We start from the raw sequence: 7,500 nt of genomic DNA on the forward strand, positions 1-7,500 counted from the left end.
AGAGAGAGAGAGAGAGAGAGAGAGAGCACCACTGTGTTGGGCAGAGGAGAGACTCCAGCAACTACAATTAGCTCCCCAAGCACACCTCCGGCCGCCATGTTGCAATCTGTGATCAAAACAGCACTAATGAAGGTCTTCCTGGGAGATGTTTAAATGAGACATCATGTCTTTGCTTTGATGTCCCATCATGTATTTCATTATTTTCATGAGGAAAACGTAGACCGAGTTTGTTTGTCGTGTTTTGTGTCTAGTTTTTGTGTGTGCGTGCGTGTGTGTGTGCGTGTGTGTGCGTGTGTGTGTGTGTGTATGTGTGTTTGTGTGTTTCTGTGTCTGTGTCTGTCTGTGTGTGTGTGTTTCTGTGTCTGTGTCTGTGTGTGTGTGTGTGTGTGTGTGTGTGTGTGTGTGTGTGTGTGTGTGTGTGTGTGTGTGTGTGTGTGTGTGTGTGTGTGTGTGTGTGTGTGTGTGTGTGTGTGTGTGTTTGTGGGGAGGGGCAGGTGTAGTCATGATTCTCCTCTAATCCTTTGATGTTTGCACAACAGTTTACATGCAGTGTTTAATCTCCTCATCGTAACGATCAGATGAAGATCTAATCCAATCATCTGATGGGGATATAGCCTACAGTAGGCCTATATGACAACTTCTATATTGATACAATATTCAAAAGGAGGTTTAGGATGAGCAACTTGTCACTTGTCGAGCAAGCACAAATTAAAGAACCCCAGCAGAATAAAGTGGGCTCTGTATGCTGGGTGTTATGGACTAAGACAGTTAAAAATGTGTTAAAAAAAAAAATCAATCAATTAAATTGCTGTGCAGCGATATTTGATCCATTTTGCACTCCTCTACTACTTTCACTATTTATAACCCTGTGCCATAGTTACTAAATAGATCTCAAATGTATCCACAGCAGGTGGAAAGCAGTTGTGTGTGTGTATGTGTGTGTACGTGTGTGCGTGTTTGCGTGCATCTATGCATCTATGCCTTTGTGTGGAAAGCGGTGGAATGCCACATGGCTTATGAAGTGTTCTAATGAACCTCGTCATGCCCAAAGGAGGCAGAGACAGTGAAGGTCAGGGAACAACACAGGTAGGAGGAAGATGTGCAGAAAGAGAGAAAGAGAGGATCACAATGAGGATGAATATGATGAGGGATAGGAAGAGAGGAAGGGGGATGCCTCCCTCCTCTGAAGGCTTGCTCCTGCACCAAAATACCATCCTCCTCTGCCGTCCTCTGCCCCATCTGTGCCAGAGCCCAACAGAGAGAGAGACAGACAAGACAGGGCACAACCCAGGGAGGAGAGAGAAAGAGAGAAACTCATACATGAGGAAGATGTGAATGTGGAAAAGAGTAAAAGAGGATGGCAGAGAGTATGAAGGGATGAAAGAAAATATAAAGTGTATTACATTCTGAAGACAGAAAGAGGGAGTGAAGGATGGCATGAGGGCAAGGGAGACAGAGGGAGGGGATTCCATTCTCTGCCATCCTTTGCAGCGCCTGAGCCAGAGTCATACCCCAGCCGAGAGAGAGAGAGAGAGAGAGTAAGGGAAGATGAAAAGGGGAAGGAAGAACGAAAGAGGGGTGGCGACCAAGAGGGGAAAAGTGCATGGGAAGGAGAGAAAAAGAGGAGAGGAAAAGAGATAGAATAAAGCATATTTGAATTTGAATTTGATTGAAAAGTCAGTCTGTTTGTCTGTCTGTCTGTCTGTCCGTCCATCTCTCTCTCTCTCTCTCTCTCTCTCTCTCTCTCTCTCTCTCTCTCTCTTGGCATGACTACTTGTTTCTTGTCCTTGTGTATCCCTCTGTACTCTGTAATCTGTTCATTTTTGTACAACTCAGCAGTGGGCACTGTTAATGCAACAGCAGAGTTCTGGCCCAATATTATAATCTGAGTAATGGCTTACTGCTGACCTTGCAGGGTGCTAGTGTGTGTGTGTGTGCGTGCGTGCGTGTGTATGTGCATGCGTGCGCGTTTGTGTGCATGTGTGCGAGAGAGATAGAGAGAGAGAGAGAGAGAGAGAGAGAGAGAGAGAGAGAGAGAGAGAGCTGTGGATAGAGAGCAAACGGGAGCGAGTTACAAAGTGTGTGTTAGAGAGAGAGAGAGAAAATGAGAGAATGTGTTTTTGTATGAGTGAGATGCTTTGTTTCCTGGGGTAGAGAGAGAGAAGGCGTGCTGCCATAGGGGGAAGGGAGAGAGAGAGGCGGGGGGTATGGGTGGAATATGTTGGTCTGATTGAATTCTCTCTCGGCATCTGGTGAGCCTGTGATCTCTGTCACCTTGAGCAAAAGCCACCTGCGTCTCCTCACTCTAATGGCCCCGAGCAGCGCGGATATTACCACGCAAGCCTGGAGGACATGAGGAGAGGAGGTGAAGAGGCAGGAGAGAGGGGGGGACCAAGAGAGGAGGAGGGGGAGGGAGGATGAAAGAGGCATAAGACTGCGATGGGAGAGGAGAGAGTGTTTTGGATATTACCACGGAAGCCTGGAGGACATGTGGTGGGGTGCTAGGAGGAGAGGGAGGCAGGATGGAAGAGGCAAAAGACGGGGATTGGAGAGGAGTGTTGCAAATATTACCAGACAAGCCTGGAGGAAATGAGGAGAGGAGAGGAGGGGAGAGGGACAGTGAGAGTGAGAAGGGGTTGATAGAGAGAAGAGAGGAGAGAGGGGAGAGGGAGGGGAGAGGAGAGCTGAGAGAGGAAAAAGAGGGAGATGAGAAAGGAGAGAGCGCTGGGGATATTACCCTGCATGCATGCGTGTGCACATTTTTTTGGTGACATTTTACATAAGGTCTGCTATAGTCAACAAGCAAAGCCATACATTGCTGGTTTGATTGGCAGTATGTAAATTGTTGTACACACACACACACACACACACACAAGATAAGAAAGATGTAAATTATATGTGTGCGTGTGTGTGTGTGTGTGTGTGTGTGTGTGTGTGTGTGTGTGTGTGTGTGTGTGTGTGTGTGTGTGTGTGTGTGTGTGTGTGTGTGTCATTCCCGGTCTTCTCTCTGTGTTCCAGGTCTGGATGTGACGAAGGATCCGTGTTTGAAGGTGCGTTGCCCTCCCCACAAGGTGTGCGTGAGCCACGACTACCAGACAGCCATCTGCACCAATCACAAGCAAGCACCACACAGGTAAGACAAAAATACTGAATCAAACCAAGATATTGCAAAGCAAAAGCCAGGGGCGTCAGTAGACTCAATACTATACAGGGGCACAATAGGGCACCAAAAAGAAATGTGAGCGCGCAAAGTGCGCGAACTGAAACATTTTTGGGCAATTATTTTTTTTAAAGGATGGACAGAGATAATTAAGGGGGGGGGGGGGGGGGGTTATTATTTGTAATATTTATTTAGTGATTTTTGAATATTCTAATTTATGTTACACAATACAGTGATGGACAACCTGAATTCATCAGTTTAGAATCCAGTGCCACATATTCCAAATAACATGATGACAAACACATGCAATACTGTGTTTGGGTAGATGACGGATAGGCAGCAAAAAACATTTTGTTCACAAAACATTGTTTATGAGGGAAAAAAGTATATGTCTACGTAGTGCAGCAATTAATCATTCAAAAAATCCAAGTGGTCACAATGTTGGTCTATTCATTGATTATTTATTTACGTTGATAAAGCGATTTGCTGAAAATATGTCCTTTGGTGTGACGTTAAGAAATAAATATATTAAGTAATGTAGAAATGGCTTGATGGAGTTTTATGAACATTGTTACACTCTTCATATTTATTGCAATTTTTTAAAGTCTTAATTTAATGAGAAATTACCATTTAAGTATTTTTTTTCCCATTAGATGTGAGATTATTACAAACCTTCGAGGAAAAACAGTGATATCTTTCTTTTAAATGTTCAAAATTGTCCGAATTTATACTAACTTTTCAGGGACGATAATTTGTTCTTCCCTAATGCAATATTCAGTGTTTATCAAACATATTGTTTAGCTCAAACAAATATTTGAGCGTTTAAAACATGTCACACCGTAGGACATTCATGTCACGCTAAAGGACAGAAATGCAAAACTGAGCCAGAAACAAATATATCAACATGATTATTTTGTCTTTTGATCATAATATAATGTTGTAGTCAATATGGACCTACACTTTACACTTATATGTCTTTGAATCGTCGATTATCAGCCTATCGTAACTCTTGAATGTAACCTGCAGAGCTCATAAGACTCATACTGAAGTGTGACCTTGGCATGACCATCACACTTTTGTAGGTATGCTATGACTGTCACACCATTGAACCTGTAGTGTGTAGTGGCCAGTGCCTGTTTGGTATCTCAAGCTGGACAGCACATTTATGCTGTATATTGAGCTCTCCACAGCATACTTTATTCATCTATACTCCTCTATATACTCTCTCACTGATCTTTCCTTCACTGTTACCATTATATTTTATGGTTTCAAAGCACCATTAATGACATTTTATATCATTTGAGAGTATCTAAAATCAACAGCAAATATTCATCAACAATGCATCAAAGTATAAATTCCAAAGGCCAATAAAGGAATAAGTAATTTGAATACACAATATTTATCTAGTCAAACAACAAAACAAAAAAAATGTGTACTACCAGTTGTTTTAAAAAGCTATTTCTCAAATATCTAGTCCTTTGGTGTGACCTGTTTGTCCTTTGAGGTGATACTCCAAAGTGTCACATCATAGGACTTTTACCATCACACCATAGGACTTTTACATCACATAGGACTTTTGAGCTTTTGAGTTAATTTAAAGCCATGTCGTTGCCAACTGAAATACAATTTCACCTTTAGTAAGATGCATTTTCATACATCTACATAAGAAAAAAATATGAAAAATATACACTATTGTCAAAATGTATTTTATGGCTGTCACACCAAAGGACTACAAAACTAATACATCTTGTGGTAGCAAAACATAATTGATTGACTGAAGAACTCTGAGAGAAAAATCTAAAATCCACTCTTGGCATTGGCTTCTTAAGGGACTAAAGTCACAGTTTATGTACCACTGGAGCTTCAACAATAGATAATTATCCACAGAATTAACCAAAAATATGATGTCACACCACAGGACATTGTTTTCTGCGACAAAGTTTCATAAGTCCATACGGTGTCAGAAAAACAGGAAAAAAATTAAGCATTGCCACTTGCTAAAATAGACATCTTGAAAAACATGCCAGGGTTGTTTAGACAAATGACTGAGCTTTGATTATTTATTTTAAAATGTTTTAATATGGAGAACCAGGCTTGCCTCAGTCACACCATAGGACAAATGTGACATTTGACTCAAAATTAAGTATACTTATTTAAGCTCTGGATTTATTACACATTACTTTTTCACAACAACGACATTAGTTTAATCATTTAAAGCATTGACAATTTTGAAAGCATGAATTTACTTAATTTTAAGAGCCTGCGACAGCAAAATTTACACGTCACGTCATCTACCCGTTTACACAAATTCTATGTCATTACATTTTATCTTCTTCAGCCTTTTTCATCTGCTATATTGTTATTCTCAAAAATTGGATCGTTTTATCTAAGCTTCATCTAGTAGGTGATTTCTTTTTAATTTTTCTGCTATTTTATTAAGGCTATCTGGTAAATATCTGATTTGCGCACAATGCACTCAGCCGCGATGCCTCACTTTGTGCCTGTAGTTTCCCCACAACTCGGCGATAATGAACGTTTGTGTTCACAAGTGCTCGAATGGTTTTCTGTCTAATGGCTCCTTCATTTGGAAAAGGAGACAAGGGACAGACGCTCTTACATCTAGTGCACCCATTTAGTGCCGTATGAGCGTTCCTCTATGGATTCGAGTTTATAATTTTATAGGCTACCACCGCGGGCGTGCCAATATTCTTGCATAGTATTGCTACGTCAGGTGCGTAATGTGGCGCATGCTACAAGTGAGAAGCACACCAGGCTACGGAAAATGAAAGGGTTGGAATTGTGTTCCCTGGCCCTGACATGATGACATCGAATTTATTTGAAATGCAGGCTCTTGTAAACCTGCGTGTTATTTGTTACCTAAAGGAGTTTTAATGTTTCATTGACATGAAAACCAGGACATTTCCATCATTTCATAAAATATCCCGGGATGCCCAGGACATGTCGTAAAATCAGGACATGTCCTGGGAAATACGGACGTTTGGTCACCCTATATGTAGGCTATTACAATCAATGTTTTAGTGTGTCTTTACTTGGAGAACTAGTAGGCCTGTCGTGGTTCTTAAAGATAGTTCGACAAACTCCTGCATGGCTCTGTGTATTAGCCAACAGGCAACTTTCCGGCTACTGTATATGCTCCGAGTGCGAGTGGCCGTTACTGGCGGCAAGTGGATTCTGAGGGCAGGCTGCGTCCGTGTCAGACTTAAATTCTAACTTAAGTGTAGTATACGCCTATTTTAAGAAAAGAAAAACATGCAGGCATGTATTCTGTAGATTATCGGATGAATCAGACTTAAATAATAAAAAAATAAAGGTATAGGCCTAAAGTTAGTAAATAAATTAATTTAAAAAAAATCAGTGCCCCATTATACCCTGGCACCGCAGATCCATAACAGAGCACGTGCCCGGGTAAAAATGGTCTAACGACGCCGATGGCATTGGCGTGTGCTCAATTTGGGTCTCCTAAGGGGGCATTGTCCCCTACTTCTTCTTCTCTTTTTGAGGTGTTTGCGCAAGACATGCGCTACCGCCATCTACAGCGCTAAGGGGACTTCATTGATTCTCAACCTCAGGACTCCGAAGGTCTCCTAACCGAAGGTCTCCTAAAGGGGCGTTCACCCGACATAAAGTGGATACCGGAAAATAAACAAAATGACGCTTCTTGTTAGATCCACCTTCTTTGGGTAAGAGTTTACACCAATCACAAACAAATAAAATACCCTCAGGTAAAGGTTTACACCAATCACAATCAAGGACCACACAGGTAAGAGTTGACACAATTTGGACGCACAGATAATGTTTTACAGTCTCATCACGCTGCCCAGAAGCTTGCTTTACTTCTTTAACGCCTTCTCACTCACTGCACGCAACAGATGGTCTCTTTGAAAGGTGTGAAAAAAACACACCCCGCTGTTTACACCCATATAATATTTATTTAGAACAATAACAGACTGAAACAAATATCCTGTTTTAGATATCGGCAGTTGTGTTAGAGCCAGGTTCAGGAGGTCGACTCATTCAATATTACAGTTACCCAGTGTGAAGATTTCCCCTTTTTCATATTTGTACAAAAGCATATAACATTCCCCATGGGGAAAAAAAACACATGATTCAGTGAATTAAGAAACAACGCCTCTGACACCTCCAGTTGTCTGTTGATCCTGATTTTCAAAACCGAAGCAAAAGTGACAAGGCTCTTGAGAGCAGGCTCTCGGCAGGCATACGGGTGGCCAAGTGTACAGGTAAGGCGACAGCAGAAGGACAGAGATTCATTCCATATTCATATCACTTCCTCCCATGTTTTCCCCTCATTTCTAATTTAT

General features: G+C 41.7%; 1 pseudogene; it reads left to right on the forward strand.

The window, feature by feature from the left end:
* The window catches only part of LOC134443955 (testican-1-like), a 149,096-nt pseudogene that overhangs the window by 41,172 nt on the left and 100,424 nt on the right, over window positions 1-7,500 (forward strand).

Source organism: Engraulis encrasicolus, unplaced genomic scaffold (assembly GCF_034702125.1).
Source record: "Engraulis encrasicolus isolate BLACKSEA-1 unplaced genomic scaffold, IST_EnEncr_1.0 scaffold_40_np1212, whole genome shotgun sequence".
Lineage (NCBI taxonomy): Eukaryota > Metazoa > Chordata > Actinopteri > Clupeiformes > Engraulidae > Engraulis > Engraulis encrasicolus.